At 43.5% G+C, this 20,047-nt stretch overlaps 1 pseudogene; it reads right to left on the reverse strand.

The window, feature by feature from the left end:
• Positions 1-412: 412 nt before the first annotated feature.
• LOC119321221 lies at positions 413-3,711 on the reverse strand (annotated as a pseudogene).
• Positions 3,712-20,047: the final 16,336 nt, after the last annotated feature.

A 20,047-nucleotide genomic window follows, 5' to 3' on the forward strand; every position in this document is an offset into this window, starting at 1 on the left:
GACGACGTCCGCCTTGACTCGCGTTACGCTAAGACAGGGTGGCAGTGGTGTCACGTGCTCGTCTCGGCGTCCGTCGTCGCTACCGCGACGACGTCCGCCTTGACTCGCGTTATGCTAAGACAGGGAGGCAGTGGTGTCACGTGCTCGTCTCGGCGTCCGACATCGCTACCGCGACGACGTCCGCCTCGACTCGCGTTACGCTAAGACAGGGAGGCAGTGGTGTCACGTGCTCGTCTCGGCGTCCGTCGTCGCTAACGCGACGATGTCCGCCTCGACTCGCGTTACGCTAAGAGAGGGAGGCAGTGGTGTCGAACCAAGCCTCCTCTTCCATTTCCCTCTCAACTTAGCTCATATGAATGACATAACAGATCACAGATGAAGCTTGCAACAGCAGAGTGGTAATACAAAAATAACTCCTATTGTGCCGCTACATTGACTAGAACTCAGTCAAAGCAGCTTTCATCGTACGACCCGGCACAGGTTTGGGCAGACCGTCGAGCAACGGACAGGTGAAGGACTCATGGTTGAAGGTCCACTTGGAGCTCGACCACATGAAGATCCCAGCGTTCTCTGAGTCTGTGTCCAAATTCAAACGCATACCGGAAAATAGGCCTCGGCAAAAAACTTTTGATCATCTTAATTGAATCCGGCAGAAAGGGTCATCCCGGGGATCGGCCTCCACTTTCTGCCATGGCGTATGGAACCAATGAACTAATTCTTTGGTCGCCCCGTTGCCTCTGCCAATGCTTTGTGTACTGTCAAGGTGGAGAAGAAGAATTTGGGAGTATTTCATTTCCAATACCTTGGGAGCTTCCCTTGCTGTACAAGGACATTAATGTACTTAAATCCATGCCATCTCCTCTTTGAGAACTCAGGCCATAGTAGCTCTGCAAGCTGCTCATTGCAAACTCGGCCTATTCCCTGTCTAGACTTGTCGCAATCTAGTAAATTCACAATGTCCCTGTTTTGCTGAATGTTCAGAGCCCACGCTCTGAAAAAAAGCAGAGAATAGGTTAGAACAGACTATTATATTTACATACCATGTACAGTTGTACACCAACTTAAATAGTCAAAACATAGGTGAAGCGTCGTGATGCAAAAGCAAGGAAGAAAACACTAGACCCTAAACAGCGACAATATTATGAACTGCTAAAAATGAGTTGTCTTTATCTGACAAATAGTTTGATCTTTGAAAATCAGCGTGAACAAGAAAACAGGTTGCAGTTAAATATGTAACTGCCCAAAAATCAACAACAATGAAACTTATGGACTCTGTGCTATAGCATGGAAGAGAAAAAACCAAAAACAAAAGGAACACAGTAAATTAGGAATTCTTCTAGCTTAATGCTCATGTATATACAGATTGTGCTATATCTCTGTTGTTTGAATAATGTTCAGAGCTCAGTTTCTTTGCACAAATGTTCATAATTCATACAATAATTTGCTACAGAAAAACAAAAAGATTTTCAGAGAATTAGCTCATTCTCTTAACAATGAAAGCTGCCGATTTCCTTGCAGTGTTCAGTATTTATAGAAATAACTTGCTACAAAATGATGCAGCATTCTCTTAATAATTAGCTCATTCAATGAAAGCTGCTGATTTTCTTAACAATTATTTTTCTTTCCAAAGTTGGCGACACATTTGTGACATTTGGGGGCAAATGATGCAGCAAATCCAGCAGGATCAGCACAAAGTACTCAGCTTCTGAACAAGCTCTCTAGCCATGTACTCCAATTACAAGATTGTTACATGGAGATACTGAAGAAGAGATAACAGCCATGTACTCCACTTAATTTCACTCACTTCAATACTACTTTGATTTTGCAGAAACACTTGATTGATTCCAAGGACCAGTTCGGTTTGATAAACAAGACTGAATGTTCCTAGTTAAGCTCAACCACCTCGGATGCATCCAGGGAAAACTATTACTGTACTAAATCATATAGGCATAAAACAGAGGTCAAAATGCGGAGTATAAGCATGGAATACTTGTATTCAACGATATTGTTTAGTAAGCTGTGCTCTGACGGCATCATCAGAGCAGAGCTACCAAAAATCGCCATCCCTGTGCTGCTACCTGTCAAATCTGGGTGTTCGTGAGCTCGGAGACGGTGGCCGCTGTCAGCCATGGACTCATCAGAAGGAAGAGGGGAGGGAGAGGTGGGTAGTACCTGGAAATCCTCGGAGGCGACGGGGAGTCGCGGACGCCGTTGGGGAGCTTGGTGATGCGGGTGGGGACGACGCACGGGGGGATGTCCAGCCCGGGTAGGAGGCGTAGGAGCAAGGTCGAGCACGCCGCGGAGGCCGTATGGTCGCCGGACAGGCACCGCTCGCCGTATTGGCTGCTTCCGCCCCTGGACCTCGCAGAGCCCGAGCGGTCGCTGCGCCTCCCCGTATTGGCCGCCGCTGCACTTTGACCTCACGGCGCTCATACGGGCACGGCGCCTCGCCGTACTGGCCACCTCCCTCGCGGAGCTCGTGCGGGCGCGGCTCGCGTGCTGACCTCGCGGCGCTCGTGAGGCGCCTCGCCGAGGAGGGGGCAGCAGGGCAGCTGCAGTGGAGGAGGGGATGGAAAGGGGAAAGGGAAAAGGCAGACGGCTGGGCTTTCCAGAAAAGAAAAAAGGCTAGAAAATAGAAAGGGAATAGGGGGAACGACGAGCACGGTCGGAATCGATCGCTCCCGCGATCGATCGCCAAGGAGTCGTTTCGCGAATGAAGTGCCCTATCGCATTAGCATGCTCTCTCCTGTTGAGATCCATTGACCATATATCTGCTAGGCTGCGGTACAAATAGCATGAATGCGCGGTGCGTCGTTACAGTAGAACCGAATCATGGCCACCCTTAGAGCAACTCCAACGTCCGACCCAAATGACACCAATTTTGTTCGCTTTTGTCCGTTTGAGTTGGTCAGACGGACACAAACATTTAATTTTGCGTTTGGGTCGGCGCATGCGCCCAACACTGCCCCGACACATTTTAACGGCACGAGAAAAAAAATACATGCATATTTAAAATAAAAGCAACATTAATTAAACATTAAAGCCGACCACAAAGGCCGGCGAGAGTCCACGCGTCCACATTTGCATTCAAGAAAATTAAAAACAAACTAAACTACGAGGCGGCGCGTTGCCGTAGGCATCATCGTCGTTACCCTCGGGGTCTGTGAGGTCAATGAGCGTCGGCGCAGGGCCGGCCCAGGGGAATGCCGTGTTCTAGAGGGCGTTCATGTCGGGCGCGGGCTGGGCGGCCGCATGTGTCCCCGCGGCCTGGTGCGCCTCGTCCTCGGCGTCGCGCTCGAGTATCTCAAGGTACTCGTCGTGGCGGCGCTCCTCGGCCAGCCGTCGCTGGCGTCACTTTTCGAGGTATGCCGCTTCCTGCGCCAGCGTCGCCCCCAACCAGACCGGTGGCGCGCTGACCCACTCGCGTACAACTCCCGTCCAAGAGTACCGCTCGATGGGGGACGACTCCGGCTCCGGCTCGGCTTTGACAGGGGACGGCGGGGCCATCGGCGGCAGGACGCAGTAGCCCGCCGCGGTGAGGGCAATGGCCTGCGCCATGGCCGCCTCGTACGCCGCATCCTCTTCCTCGGCCGCCGCCGCCCTGTGCCGCTCGTCCTCCTCGCTCTCTCGGTAGACCGCCGCAAGGGCCGCCTGGTAGGCGGCCTCCGCCGCTTGGTCCTCCTCGCAGACGACGAGCGGGGTCGGCGGCATGGTGCGGTCGACCTCGCGAACGCCGCGTTGCCTCGCCTCCTCGTGCTCGAAGGCGAACCATCGAGCTCAGTTGGGTGAGTTGGTTCGTAGGCGGGGTCACGTCACTGCTCTGACGTCAGGAGCGCCCGCCGACGCCGCACCTCCTCCGCGTGCGCCCTAGCCAACCGCGGCGCCATCGACACTGGGATCCTTTCCGGATCCAGGTGCCAGTCATGCGGCAGGGTGGCGTCGGGGTATGGGAAAGGCAGGCGGTGCTGCCATTGCCACGCCGCCCGATGCACTGGCACATTGACGCGCTGCCTCGGCCAGCGAGCTGGGGCCAGCGAAGGCGGGAGGAACTCCGCGGGAAAAGGAATGGCGGGGGACTTGCCCTTGGCCTTGCTGCTGTCGGCGCCGGAGAAAAGCCCCATCTGGCTTCGTTGGGGTGGCTAGGGTTTGCCGGCAACGGGGGAGCAGAGTGTGGCTAGATGGGGACAGGAGCTGGCTGAAAGCGGTTGAGGACGACCCCGCCGCAGGTCGGCTTAAAAAATGATGACCGCCGTCGCTGCCGCATGGGTCTGAGGTCATAAATTAAGCTGATCAGGCAGACCGCGGGCAGTTGGACGCCCGTCAGGTGGGGACGTGACGGACACCGGGAAGGCCCGTGTTGCGACGTTCCGCGTCCGCGCCGACGCATTTGAAGCGCAAATTTAGGCCGCAAATACGTCGGCGCTGACGCGAAGCGGACTCGATTTGGATTTGAGTCAGCGTGTTAGGCCTCCTCTTTTGTCTGTGGGGATCCAAACAAACTGCAACGGACGAAATATGTCGCCCCATTGAAGTTGCTCTTAGGATGCCGATACAACAGTGGATGCACTACTCACAGCCTTGATGATGGGCGAGCAGGGAGACCTTGCGATCATGGAGTAGCGGCAGTGGGGAGAGAGAGAATGGGGGAAGCGCCAAAAAGACGTGGGTCGCTCGATGTGGGCAGTGGCCGCTGGGCACGGCGGCAAGCAAGCTGAGGCTGCTCCAAATTCTTCCCTTCTGTCCCCCGATGTAGCGTCACTGATGATGCTCCCCGCCCCACCATGGATCATAAATTCCTTCTTCCACGCCAATGTCACTGTCATCTACTCATCACTCCCCGCTCTCTCCCTCTCCGTCTCTCTTCCTTTCCCATCGGATGCCGCTGAAATCAGAATAGTAAAAGTGACTATGCTCCAGCAACCGAGTGCAGGCAAGGTGCTTCGCGCCTGCCGGTTGAAACCGGCATTGAATTCGCTCCAGATCCATCAAATTCTCACCAACCAGTCATCAACTCCTTCCGTCCCCACCACTGCCTCATGAGGGGAGATCTGAATTTAACGTGTGTTTTTCCGTAGATTGGGGACTCCATCCACCGACACATTACGCCGAGTTCGCTTGTTGAATGATGATACACCGAGTTAATGTCTGCCCGCCTTCAAGGCCAGGTTAAACCAAAACCGCAGAAGAATTTTCAACACCTGTACATAACGTCATATCATGACCAGTACACTCGTCGACTCACTGGTCCATCCATTTTTTTTACAGTAAAATGTTTTTTCTCGTTTTTTTAAAGATGTTTTTTTCTCATGTTTGTTCACTTTAAACCTGTAGATTGGGCACTTTTTTCACCAACGATGCAACTTTATTAATTTTCTTTTTACCAAAGTACACATAAATGAAAAACACACGGATAATGTAAATTTAAGAAACACAAACAACAAAGATGATCATTAAAACTAAAAATTAAATCAAATATCTTTGAAGGCACCGTCTCTAGCTATTCTTTTTTAATCTTAGCAATCCTCTAAATCTCAAGCGACTTTTCTTTTAGAAAAGAAGGATTATCTCTAACTTCTGTGTCATTTTGTTGTACACATTCATTTATTAGATAAGGTACACATATCAAGCTCTAGTACTTAGTACAAAAAGTAAAAGGCCAGGTATCAAGTCCGATAGTACTACTCCGCGGCGTTAGACTACCCACAATGGGAGTAACATACATGATAACATCATACATATCAAAACAAAATAGATGATGTGGCAAACAACTAATAAAGAAAAATGAACATGTGGTCACATATCTAGTTACTTATAATAGTATGAGTAACATCACACATACCAAGACAAGATGTAACTATGACCTAATAAATAAAGTGTTGCATGACACCACACATATGTTACTCCCTATATAGAGGTAGTAACATAGACTAGTAACGTATGCATGTTACTAGTCTAAGTTACTCCCCACTGTGGCTAGTCTTACCTAGCTCTTGTACCACCGTTGCATGAACAATTATGTCAGTTTTCCTGCATTGTTGATTCTATCTCATGAATTATGTACGGGCTTGTGAATTTATCTTTCCTATGTTTTCCCTCCTCTGCTATTCACAAATGCAACTGGTTTGAGTTCCGGTCAATCTAAGAAGAAGAGAATAATAAAAGGAACAGAGGAAGAGGAGGTTGTGAGGCCTTGGGCTCAGACTAAACGTCGGAAATCCCTTGCTATGGAGAAGAGAGCTTCCAAGCCTCTCAATAAGATCTCAGAAGCCGAGTTTTCAAACTTGAGACAGGTCAACTCTTATTTTGGTTGATTGTGATCCTAATGTCGTGGCAAATACACACTTTTGGCAAATACTCACGAACAGATCGTCACTGACGTGTTCATGTCTTAGAAGAACGAATTTGTGAAGCAACACACCATCAACATTGGCCACATGAGGCAGAAGCCGGACTACTTTGGTGAAGCCTTGGAGATTTGTGAGGAGTTTCGTTTGCTTCCTCTCATGGAGTTCAACAGTGATTTGGATAATGGAAGTAAGGATGGAAATTTTACTTATGGGTATGAGCACCCGCGGATACCATACCCGCATGGACAGGGTATGAGCACAATTTAATACCCATGGGTAGTACCCATACCCTACCCGTTAAGTCATGGGTAGCAGGTATAGCCTTGTGTCCATGGATATATCATACCCTACTCATTTATATTGAGATGTGGACCTTACCCGTGGAGCTCCAACATATGCTATTTTTGCTAGCTACAATTTGTGCTAGTTGCCACTTGTGTTGGTTGATGGGTGCTCGAGATGTTTTTTATTTGTTACTTGTGAGATGTTATTTGGTGAAGTGTGTCGTGAGCTTGTGGCCTATGTTAAAGTTGTGACCAATTGTTGCATCTATATACATCTGTATGTGGTACATAGTGAAATCTCTACAAAGACTTATATTTAGGAACGGAGGAAGTATCTGTGATTGAGTTGAGATAAATGTTTTTTTGTCAAAGGTGTTATCAATGAATGTAAAATTGTGAATAAATTGTGTACTGTTTGATCTACCTGTTAGGTAACCAATGGGTATGGTTACCTGTCGGGTATGGGTATGGGTAAAGTTTCATACTCATGGGCATGTATATGGATAGAATTTTGTATCCATTGACTACACGAGTATGGGTATGGTATTGCTCTAACTCGCCCCATACCCTACCCATTTCCATCCTTAGATGGAAGGACTCTCACTTGGATGACAAAGGACCAACACCTCTTTGCTTCATGGAAGGTGTTTGTCAATGTTCTGGGCTATGATGATAAGGGCCTCGAGGCTCCTTTGGGCTTTTGCATTCATGTTTCTCACCAGGCTAGCAACAAGGATGTTCACGGTGACCTCTACTATTGGGAAACGTAGTAACTCGAAAAAATTTCTACGACCACGCAAGATCTATCTAGGAGATGCATAGCAACGAGATAGGAGAGTGTGTTCACGTACTCTCATAGACCGACAGCGGAAGTGATTAGTAACGCGGTTGATGTAGTCGAACGTCTTCACGATCCAACCGATCCAAGTACCGAACGTATGGCACCTCCATGTTCAGCACACATTCAGCACGATGACATCCCTCGAGCTCTTTGATCCAGTTGAGGACGAGGGAGAGTTCCGCCAGCACAACGGTGTGGTGACGGCGTTGATGATGTTACCGGCGCAGAGCTTCGCCTAAGCACTATGACAATATGACTGAGGTGTTAAACTGTGGAGGGGGGCACCGCACACGGCTAAGAGATTGTCTGTTCTGCTTTGGGGTGTCCCCTGCCCCCGTATATAAAGGAGGGGGGGAGGGGCCGACGTCCTAGGAGGGGTGTGCCTATAGGGGGAGTCCAACTAGGATTCCCAATCCTAGTTGGATTCCCCTTCCTTTTCCAAGAGGGGGAGAGGGAAAGAGTAGGAGAGGCAGAAGGAAAGAGGAGGGGCGCCGCCCCCTCCTAGTCCAATTCGGACCAGCCATGGGGGAGGGGCACGCGGCCAACCTAAGGCCCTCCTCTCCTTTCCACTAAAGCCCGTTAAGGCCCACTACTTCCCCCGGGGGGTTCCGGTAACCTCCCGGTACTCCAAAAAATGCCCGAGCCTTTTCGAAACCTTTCCGGTGTCCGAACATAACCTTCCAATATATCAATCTTTATGTACTGACCATTTCGAGACTCCTCGTCACGTCTGTGATCTCATCCGGGACTCTGAACAAACTTCGGTCATCAAAGACACATAACTCATAATACAAATCGTCATCTAACGTTAAGCGTGCGGACCCTACGGGTTCGAGAACTATGTAGATATGATCAAGACACATCCACGATCAATAACCAATAGCGGAACCTGGATGCTCATATTGGCTCCTACATATTCTACGAAGATCTTTATTGGTCAAACCGCATAGCAACATACGTCATTCCCTTCGTCATCGATATGTTACTTGCCCGAGATTCGATCGTTGGTATCATCATACCTAGTTCAATCTCATTACCGGCAAGTCTCTTTACTCGTTCCGTAATGCTTCATCCCGCAACTAACTCATTAGTTACATTGCTTGCAAGGCTTATAGTGATGAGCATTACCGAGAGGGCCCAGAGATACCTCTCCGAAACACGGAGTGACAAATCCTAATCTCGATCTATGCCAACCCAACAAACACCTTCGGAGACACCTGTAGAGCATCTTTATAATCACCCAGTGACGTTGTGACGTTTGATAGCACACAAGGTGTTCCTCCCGTATTCGGGAGTTGCACAATCTCATAGTCTGAGGAACATGTATAAGTCATGAAGAAAGCAGTAGCAATGAAACTATAACGATCATAATGCTAAGATAACGGAAGGGTCTTATCCATCACATCATTCTCCTAATGATGTGATCCCGTTCATCAAATGACAACACATCTCTATGGGTAGGAAACATAACCATCTTTGATTAACGAGCTAGTCAAGTAGAGGCATACTAGGGACTCTTTGTTTTGTCTATGTATTCACACATGTAATAAGTTTTCGGTTAATACAATTCTAGCATGAATAATCAACATTTATTATGATATAAGGAAATATAAATAACAACTTTATTATTGCCTCTAGGGCATATTTCCTTCATCTACATTCCCGGGGCAGGTATATATTGTCATTCTAAGGACCTGCTTCCCACTTATGATATCATGCACCGCATATAACATGAGGTCCTCAATCGCAAGATTGGTAATCTGGAGGAGATTCATGGATATGACTTTATGCACCAAACTCACAAAACGAAGAGGAAAGGAGAAGTGTTTGATGTCTCTGATTTCCTCCGAAATAAGATGTTCCTTGTTGTGATCAGTCGGAAGATGCCTCCTTTTGCACCTTATGTGATGAAGTTTATTTCTGTCAAGTGGGAAAAACTCGGGCTTAATGGGCGTAGTGATCACAATGCCAATCACATTATTCATGAGTTGAAGAGTCTTTGTATCAAAGAAGCATTCAACTCCACATAATAGGATGGGAGAGGAGGTATTTGAGGATACTGATGGTGTTGACAGGTGCTCGTCGAGATTGGAGCTATGACACAACTTCTAGATTGTTCGATCAGGGTTAAAACACTCCACACACACGTGGCAAGAGATTTACCTAGGTTCAGGCCACCGCTTACCCTTTTCACACTTGTAGTGTTCTTCGTATATCGATTTCTTCCCTCCCCTATAGGTGTCCTATTATTTTGTAGCTATCATTTGTGCTTTCTATTTAGTTTTTGAGGTATCAACCTGGTGCTACTATATAACTCGACTCCTACATGCACTCAATACATAATCTCACGACTACTTGTATTTACATGCATGCTAGATATTATTTCACACAATGATATTGAATATGAGAACAAATGCATTAAAAGATTCGCACAGAGCAATGCAACGGCCCACAAAACCGGTGTCAATGATATTCAATATGATGGAATAGTTAAATGTAGTTCTTTAGAATAGTTGGAGAGGGATGATGATTCATATTCACCCCCACAAGGTCCTTCCTCTAACTTGGGAAGGGATATGGGTAGCATCATGCATATAATGTCTTGCAATGCTTCTACTCTGTTGCAATGCCATGTGCTTAGCCCACTGATCATACATGTGAATATGTTATGTCTTCAAGTTTTTTAGTACATATTCCATTCATGATAATAACTTTTCAAATTCAAGTACAGTCATTCTACTCTGTCGCAATGCCATCTGCTTAGTTTGGACATCATCTATGTGAATATTTTATGCATTGTTGTTTACCAGTATGTACTCCATCCCTCTATCATACATGGTTTTTTACATTGAAGTATTGTTCTATTGTTTTGTTGCAATGCCATCTTAGTTTTCCCATCATACATGTGAATATGCTGCCTCTTGTTTTCCTCTAGCTATTCCAGCTATCATATAGTTTTACATTCAACTAGTGTTTCTTCTACTCTATTGTCACGTCGTCTGCTTACCTTGTACATCATACTCCCTCCGTCCAAAATTACTTGTAGCAGAAATGGATAAAAATAGATGTACCTAGAACTAAAATACGTCTAGATATATCTATTTCTTCGACAAGTATTTCTGGATGGCGGGAGTACATGTCAATATGTCATACCTCTCTATCCTTCAGTACCTATTCCATCTCTCTACCATAGCATGTTTTATAATTGAAGCACCATTTTTTGTACAAGGCATGTGAGCGGAAGATGGTTATGTTAGAGTCTGAAGGGGTACAAACAAGGTCTTTGCAAAAGATCCAAACCCTAGGAGATAGTAACCCAACTCTAGTGTTCATAGGAACTACTACAGCACAGAGAAACCCATCTCCTCTGGAGAATACCTAGATTCGAGTGGCTGCTGACCCACAAGTATAGGGGATCAATTGTAGTCCTTCCGATAAGTAAGAGTGTCAAAACCAACGAGGAGCAAAATAAAATCACAAGCGGTTTTCAGCAAGGTATTTTTATCGGTTACGAGTAGTCTGATAGCAAGATAATTTGTAACAACAGATAAGTAGCAATAATAACTAAGGTGCGGCAAGGTAGCACAATCCTTTTTGTTGCAAAGGACAGGTCAGAATGATCTCTTATAATAAGCTAGGCATTCTTGAGGACACATGGGAATTTCATCTAGTCACTCTCATCATGTTTGTTTGATTCGTGTTCGCTACTTTGATAATTTGATATGTGGGTGGACCAGTGCTTGGGTGTTGTTCTTACTTGAACAAGCCTCTCTGTTATGATTATCCCCTCTCGCAAGCATCCACAACTACGAAATAAGAAAGATAAATTTAACCGTAGCATTAAACATATGGATCCAAATTAGCCCCTTAAGGAACAACACATAAACTAGGGTTTAAGCTTCTGTCACTCTAGCAACCCATCATTCAATTACTACTCCCAATGCATTCCATTATGCCCAAAGACGGTGAAGTGTCATTTAGTCGACGTTCACATAACACCACTAAGGGAATCAACAACATACATATCATCAAAATATGGAAGGAATACCAAATTTCCATGATTACTTATGACAAGACTTCTCTTATGTCCTCAAGAACAAAAGTGACTACTCACACATCATATTCATGTCCAATATCAGAGGGGTATTGAATAGCATAATGGATCTGAACATATAACCTTCCACCAAATAAACCAACTAGATTCAACTAGAAGATGTAATCAACACTACTAGAAACCCACAAGTACCAATTTGAGGTTTTGATACAAAGATTGAATATAAGAGATGAACTAGGGTTTAAGATGAGATGGTGTTGTTGAAGATGTTGATGAAGATTGGTCCTCCCATGATGAGAGGGTTGTTGGTGATGATGATGGCTTCGGTTTCCCCCTACCAGAGGGATGTATCTCCGACGGAATTGCTCCACCAGAGCAAAAGTGCTCCTGCCCAAGTTCCACTTCGAGACGGCGGCACTCTGTCCCAAAAGTCCTCTCCTTATTTTTTTTCTAGGGCAAATGGGCATATATACGAGAAGATGGGCATCGTAGGCTGGCCAGGGGCCCTACAAGCCACCAGGGTGCGCCCTGGTGCCTCGTGGGCACCTGGGTGGCCCCTCTGATAGTTATTTTCTCCAATATTTTCATTTATTCCAAAATAAATCTCTGTGAAATTTCAGCTCATTTGGAGATGTGCAGAATAGGTATCTCTAACATAGCTTTTTCAGGTCTAGAATTCCAGCTGGTGGCAATATCCCACTTCACGTAAAGCTTGCATATTAAGAGAGAAAAGACATTAGAATTGCTCCACAAAATGTTATATTGATTAAAAACACTATAAATAACAATAGGAAAACATAACGCAAACCTGACGTATCAACTCCCCCAAGCTTAGACCTCGCTTGTCCTCAAGCGAAAGCCGATATTGATAATCATGTCCACATGTTTAGAGAGAGAGGTGTCGATAAAACAAAATACAAACATAGTAGCATCATGATCATTATTATAGCAGCAATATTTATTGTCGTAAATCTTCTCATGAGAAAATGATAGCCAACAAGTATAGGGGGTCGTTCGTAGCCTTGTTCGATATATAAGAGTGTCTAACCAAACGAGGAGCTAAAGGCAGAACAAATATTCCCTCAAGTTCTATCGACCACCAACACAACTCTACGCACACTTGATGTTTGCTTTACCTAGAACAAGTAGGAAACTATTTTACAAGAATAAAACTACAAGTACTTAGAGAGAATAAAACTACGAATAAATTGCAAGGTAATAAAAGTGGATAGGTTTTGTCAACAAGAAAGTCATTTGTCCCGAGGCAATCGATAACAAGTACCGGTAATCATTCTTGTAATTCTATATGAGGGAGAGGCATGAGCTAACATACTTTCTCTACTTGGATCATATGCACTTATGGTTGGAACTCTAGCAAGCGTCCGCAACTACTAAAGATCATTAAGGTCATGAAACCCAACCATAGCATTAAGTATCAAGTCCTCTTTACCCCTTACGCAACAGCCCACCTACTCGGGTTTAAGCTTCTATTAATCTCGCAACCACCATAAGCAAATCATGAACGTATTGCAACACCCTACAACGGGGATCCCTAATGTTTGCACGAGACGGAGGGCACCGTAGGACAACACCATAAATAAAATATACAATCATACCAACCAAGATCACGATTAACCCATAGGACAAAATGGATCTACTCAAACATCATAGGATAGCCAAATATCGTTGGGTAATAATATATGGAGTTGAGCACTATGTTTAAGTAGAGATTACAGCATGGAGAAGCGGTGTTACACCACTGCATAGAGAGGGAGAGAGAGTTGGTGTTGACAGTAGCATGATTTTTGATGTAGATCGTCGTCACGATCCTTGCCTCGGCGGCACTCAGGCACCACCGCGGGAGAGGGGGAGAGATCCCTCCTCCTTCTTGTTCCTTGGCCTTCCCCTAGATGGGAGGAGGGTTCCCCCCCTGGTACATGTCCTCCATCGCGGCGGAGGGGCGGGAGCTTCTCCGAGATTGGATCTCCCTCTTTGTTCTCTTCTATTTCGCGTTCCCCAGATCTGGCCCTTCACGGTTTCTTAAATTCCCGGAGATCTGTAACTCCGATTGCACAAAAAGAATTACATGATTTTTTTCCATAAATTATCTTTCTTGCGCCAGAAGAAGGGCTCCAACCGATGTTCGAGTGGGGCACCAGACACCAGGGCGTGCCTGGGGCCTGGGGCGTGCCCTGGTGGGTTGTGGGCATTATGGGGCCCCATTTGCGTTGATTCCACGTCCCAAAAATCACAGAAATTCCAAAACAATTCTCCGGTAATTTTTATCGCGTTTGGACTTTGTTTGTTATGGATTTTCCGCGATACAAAAAACATGCAACACACAGGAACTGGCACTGGGCACTGGATCAATAGGTTAGTCCAATAAATCATATAAAAAGTTGCCAAAAGTATGTGCAAGTTGCATAACATTGGCATGAAAATATCAAAAATTATAGATACGACGGAGACATATCAGCATCCCGAAGCTTAATTCCTGCTCGTCCTCGAGTAGGTAAATGATAAAAAAGATAATTTTTGATGTGGAATGCTACCTAGCATAAGCTTGATCATATACCTAATCATGGCATGAATATTAAGACATAAGTGATTCGAAGCAATAGTCTATAATTTGACATAAAGACATCAATACTCACGCATCCCAATAAACAATCATGTCTTTCAAAATATCAACACTAAAGAAAGCTATCCCTACGAAATCATATAATCTTGTCATGCTCTGTCTTCTTAACACAAAGTATTTATCATGCACAACCTCAATGACAAGCCGAGAAATTGGTTCATACTTTTTAACGCGCTTCAACTTTTTCAACCCTCACGCCATACATGAGCGCCAGCCATGGATATAGCACTATGGGTGGAATAGAGTATGATGATAGGGTTAAATATAAAGAAGACAAAAAAGTAAGAAAGTCTCACATTGACGCAACTAACCAATGGGCTATGGAGATGCCCATCAATTGATATCAATGCGAGGAGTAGGGATTGCCATGCAACAGATGCACTAAGAGCCATAAGTGTATGAAAGCTCAATATGAAAACTAAGTGGGTGTGCATCCAACTTGCTTGCTCACGAAGACCACGGGCATTTGAGGAAGCCCATGTTCGGAATATACAAGCCAAGTTCTATAATGAAACATTCCCACTAGTATATGAAAGTGACTAAATAGGAGACTCTCTATATGAAAAACATGGTTCTATTTGAAGCACAAGTGTGGTAAAAGATAGTAACAATGCCCCTTCTCTCCTTTTTATTTTTTTATTTTTTTCCTTTTTCCTTTTTCCTTTTTTTCCTTTTTTTCTCTCACTGTCCGGAGTCTCATCCCGACTTGTGGGGGAATCATAGTCTCCATCATCCTTTCCTCATTGGGACATGCTCTAATAATGAATAATGATGATAATCACACTTTTATTTACTTATAACTCAAAAGAAATAAAAATTACAACTCGATACCTAGAACAAAATATGACTCTATATGAATGGCTCTGGCAGTGTAGTAGGATGTACAATGATCTAGCATAACAACGATATCGAAAATGGACAAGCCATGGAAATATCATGCTAGCTACCTTATGATCATGTAAAGCAATATGACAATGAATGCTCAAGTCATCAAAACGGAAGCGGTGGAAGTTGCATGGCAATATATCTTGGAATGGCTATGTAAAGGCCATAATAGGTAGGTATGGTGGCTGTTTTGAGGAAGATATCATAAGGCTTATGTGTGATAGAGTGTATCATATCACATGGTTTGGATGCACTGGCGACGTTTGCACCACGTCTCAAGGTGAGAAAGGGCAATGCATGGTACCGTAGAGGCTAGCAAATTGCGGAAAGGTAAGAGTGCGTATAATCCATGGACAATATTAGTCATAAAGAACTCATATACTTATTGCAAAAGTTTATCATCCTTGAAGAAAAGTACTACTACGCATGCCCCTAGGGGAATAGATTGGTAGGAAAAGACCGTCGCTCGTCCCCGACCGTGACTCATAAGGAAGACAATCAATAATAAATCATGCTCCAACTTCATAACATAATGAGAGACTATACGTGCATGCTTCGGGAATCACAAACCTTAACACCAATATTCCTACTAACCACGTCCTTTTACTAGTACCTCCCACATATTATCATCTCTATATCGCAAAACTATTGCAAGGAATCAAACATATCATATTCAATGATCCATAAGTTTTATGTAGGATTTCATGACTAACCATGAAATTGACCAATTCCTGTTGACTCTCTAAATAGATATAAGTGAAGCAAGAGAGTTTAATTATTTCTACAAAAGATCATGCTCTAATTAATATAAGTGAATCAAAAGAGCATTCTACAAATAACGGTTTCTATGTGAAGAGAAACATGCAATCCAAACTTCAAATGATATAAGTAAAGTACATGAAGCATTCTATAAAGCCATACCCAAAAGATATAAGTGAAGTGCAATGAGCATTATATAAATCAACCATGGACTCTCTCAGACCATCATGGTGCATAAAATAAAAATGTAAAATAAACAGAAAATATGCTCCAAGGTTTACACATATCACGTGAACGAAACGAAGAGGAAAACATGCCGATACTTGTTGAAGAAAGATGGGATGCTTTCCGGGGCATCCCCAAGCTTAGATGCTTGAGTCTCCTTGAATATTTACTTGGGGTGCCTTGGGTATCTCCAAGATTGAGCTCTTGCCTCTCCTCATCCTCATATTGAGACCTCCTCGATCTTTGACCACTTCATCCACACAAAACTCAACACAAAGCTTGTTAAGATCCGTTAGTATAATAAAGCAAATCACTACTCTAAGTACTTTCGCAACCAATTCATATTTTGTTTTTGCATTGTAGCTACTGTAAAATAACTTTTCCACGACTTCTACCACCGATAGAATCGATAGTTTCATCAAAACAAGCAAAACAATGCATCAAAAATAGAATCTGTCTTAAACAGGAAAGCCTGTAGAAATTTGAATATCTACCATACTTATGTTACTCGAAAAATTATGAAAAATTAGGATGAAATATTTTTTTTTATAGAAATAGTGTGAAAAAAGTTTCAGAATATTTTGATATTCCAGTAAAAAATGAAAATTCACGCGCTACAACCGAAGTTTCTGTTTCTACACCGCACATACCAACAAGCAATCTAATCATCCTAAAGGCAAAACCTTGGCACAGTAATTTTACAATACAAATGATTTGTACAAGGGGATAATTATTTTTGTTGAGAAGTTTTTGTAATTGAGATTCACAAAGTTTCCATGGGCATGAACAAAGTTCAAGGAGCTCCCCCACTTCAACAATGCTCGTCTCTCTCACTTTCACTTTCCTTTTTGTGAAGTTTTAAGTTCCCCTCTATATTTTTTGGCTTTTAAACTTTATAAAAGCACTCAACAGAATAAAATAACTCTCTAAAACTTCCGGGTTGTCTCCCTAGCAGCGCTTTATTTAAAGTCGTAAAGCTAGGCATAAAGTGCTCAAGTAATGAATCCACCTGGATCCCAAGGTATATCAAAGCCAATTTTAATTAGCAATGATTTGGCATTTAGTACTAAGCACAAAACAACATATATCATGCAATGACAAAGTCTAACTCTCTTCCTATGCATCGACATGTCATAAAAGAACAATTCACGCACATCACGTAAAGGCCAATACATAGCATAAGTAGTTTCTTGCAATTTTGTTGTGTTGGAAACATAGAGAGGTGGAGATGTAGTTCCTCTCTCATAATAATTGCAAGTAGGAGCATCAAGAACATGCATATTATATTCATCAAAATCATCATGTGCAATGGTAAAAGGCAACCCATCAATATAATCCTTAATAAGTGCAAACTTCTCCGATATAATGTAGTTGGGAGAATTCAAAAAGATAATAGGAATATCATGCATGGGTGCAATAGCAACAATTTCATTCTTAACATAAGGAACTATGGAAAGTTCATCTCCATAAGCATAATTCGTATTGGCATCATGGCCACAAGCATAGCAAGCGCCAAGTTCATCAAAAAGGGATATTTCAAATGAATCAATGGGATCATAGCAATTATCATAGCATTCATCCAGAGGAAAATTAAACAATGTATGAGTTGAAGAGTTACTATCATTAGAAGGTGGGCACTGGTAGCTAATACGCTCTTCCTCCTTTTGTTCTTTGCTCTCCTCATCATCTTTTTTCAACCAATGAGCTTGCAGTTTCAATAATTTCTTCTTCCATAGACTCCTGCAAAATATTAGGACAACGGAGAATTTCTCAATAAATACATCAATATCGTAATTAAATTTATAATTATCATAGCAATATTTAAGGATAGCACAATTTTCAGGTCTATAAACTGAATCATCAAAATCTTCAAACAAAGATTCAATTTCATAAGCACCCTTAAAAGCAACAAATTCTTCTATTCGTTCCACATAATAGTAATCATATATACCTCTAGCATAAGAATCCAAGATTTCATTATCATTAAATTCACATGAAAAGGGAAGGTGTGGAGCATTCATCCTAGAGAAACAAGTATAATCATATCTCAAGCATAGCTCCCGAGCATACCAATGCAACATATGAATTTGATCCCATAACAATTTCCCTTTATGAGTCAAGTGATAATCCCTAATGTATTCATGTTGATCCAACGTTACTCCCATTATAGGGGTTTTCTCAGGATTATCAAAGTAGTGCATAATATCTTTCACATAACTAGCATCGAGGGTTTTAGGAGGTTCCCCATCTCCATGAGTAGCAAGTACAACTAATTTTTTGATGTTTCGTGTTCCATATCTGTAACTAAAGATAGAGAACAACTTAGAACTGAAAATAAAAACTACTTAGTGATAAAGAAAATAGGCACACATGAGAATATTCACCCCACGCTATTGCTCCCTGGCAACGGCGCCAGAAAAAGGTCTTGATAACCCACAAGTATAGGGGATCGTTTGTAGCCTTCTTCGATAAATAAGAGTGTCGAACCCAACGACGAGATAAAGGCAAAACAAATATTCCCTCAAGTTCTATCGACCACCAATACAAGTCTACCCACACTTGACGTTTGATTTACCTAGAACAAATATGAAACTATTTTGCAAGAATAAAACTATGAGTACTTAGCGAGAATAAAAAGTACGAATGAATTGCAAGGTAATAAAAGCGGATAGATTTTGTCAACAAGAAAGTCATTTTTCCCTAGGCAATCGATAACAAATACCGGTAATCATTCTTGTAATTCTATATGAGGAAGAGGCATGAGCTAACATACTTTCTCTACTTGGATCATATGCACTTATGATTGGAACTCTAGACAGCATCTGCAACTACTAAAGATCATTAAGGTCCTGAAACCCAACCACAACATTAAGTATCAAGTCCTCTTTATCCCATATACAACAACCCACCTACTCAGGTTTAAGCTTCTGTCACTCTCGCAACCCACAATAAGAAAATCATGAACATATTGCAACACCCCACAGCGGGGATCCCTCATGTTTGCACGAGATGGAGGGCACCGTAGGACAACACCATAAATAAAATATACTATCATACCAACCAAGATCATGATTAACCCATAGGACAAAACGGATCTACTCAAACATCATAGGATATCAAGATTACAGCGGGGAGAAGAGGTGTTACACTGCTTCATAGAGGGGGAGAGAGTTGGTGTTGACGGTAGCAAGATTGTTGATGTAGATCGTTGTCACGATCCTTGCCCCGGCGACACTCCAGCTCCACCAGGAGAGAGGGGGAGAGAGAGCCCCTCCACCTTCTTATTATTCCTTGGCCTCCCCCTAGATGGAAGGAGGGTTTCCCCTCTGGTACATGGCCTCCATGGCGGCAGAGGGGCGGGAGCCCCTCCGAGATTGGATCTCCCTCTCTGTTCTCTTCTATTTCGCGTTCCCTAGTTCTCGCCCTTCATGGTTTCTTAAATTCCTGGAGATTTGTAACTCCGATTGCCCTAATATCTTTACACGATTTTTTCCATAAATTATCTTTCTTGCGACTGAAGAAGGGCTCCAACCGACGTTCGAGGAGGGCACAAGACACCAGGATGCACCTGGGGCCTCGGGTGTGCCCTGGTGGATTGTGGGCACTGTGGGCCCCCGTTTGCATTGATTCCACCTCCCAAAAATCATCTAAATTCAAAAATAATTCTCCATAAATTTTTATCGCGTTTGGACTTTGTTTGATATGGATTTTCTGCAATACAAAAAACATGCAACAAATAGGAACTGGCACTGGGCACTGGATCAATAGGTTAGTCCAATAAATCACATAAAAAGTTGCCAAAACTATGTGAAATTTGTATAATATTGGCGTGAAACAATAAAAAATTATAGGTACGACGGAGACGTGTCAGCAAGTAACAATTCATCACAACAACGAAGTATAAGGCATAAACATTCTTGAAAACTAAGAAACTATGTTCTCAATCAACAATGCAATTGCAATTCATCATATTTTCAGGAAGGGTCTCATGTCAGAGCTTTTTTTAGCTAG

Source organism: Triticum dicoccoides, chromosome 6B (genome assembly GCF_002162155.2).
Source record: "Triticum dicoccoides isolate Atlit2015 ecotype Zavitan chromosome 6B, WEW_v2.0, whole genome shotgun sequence".
NCBI lineage: Eukaryota > Viridiplantae > Streptophyta > Magnoliopsida > Poales > Poaceae > Triticum > Triticum dicoccoides.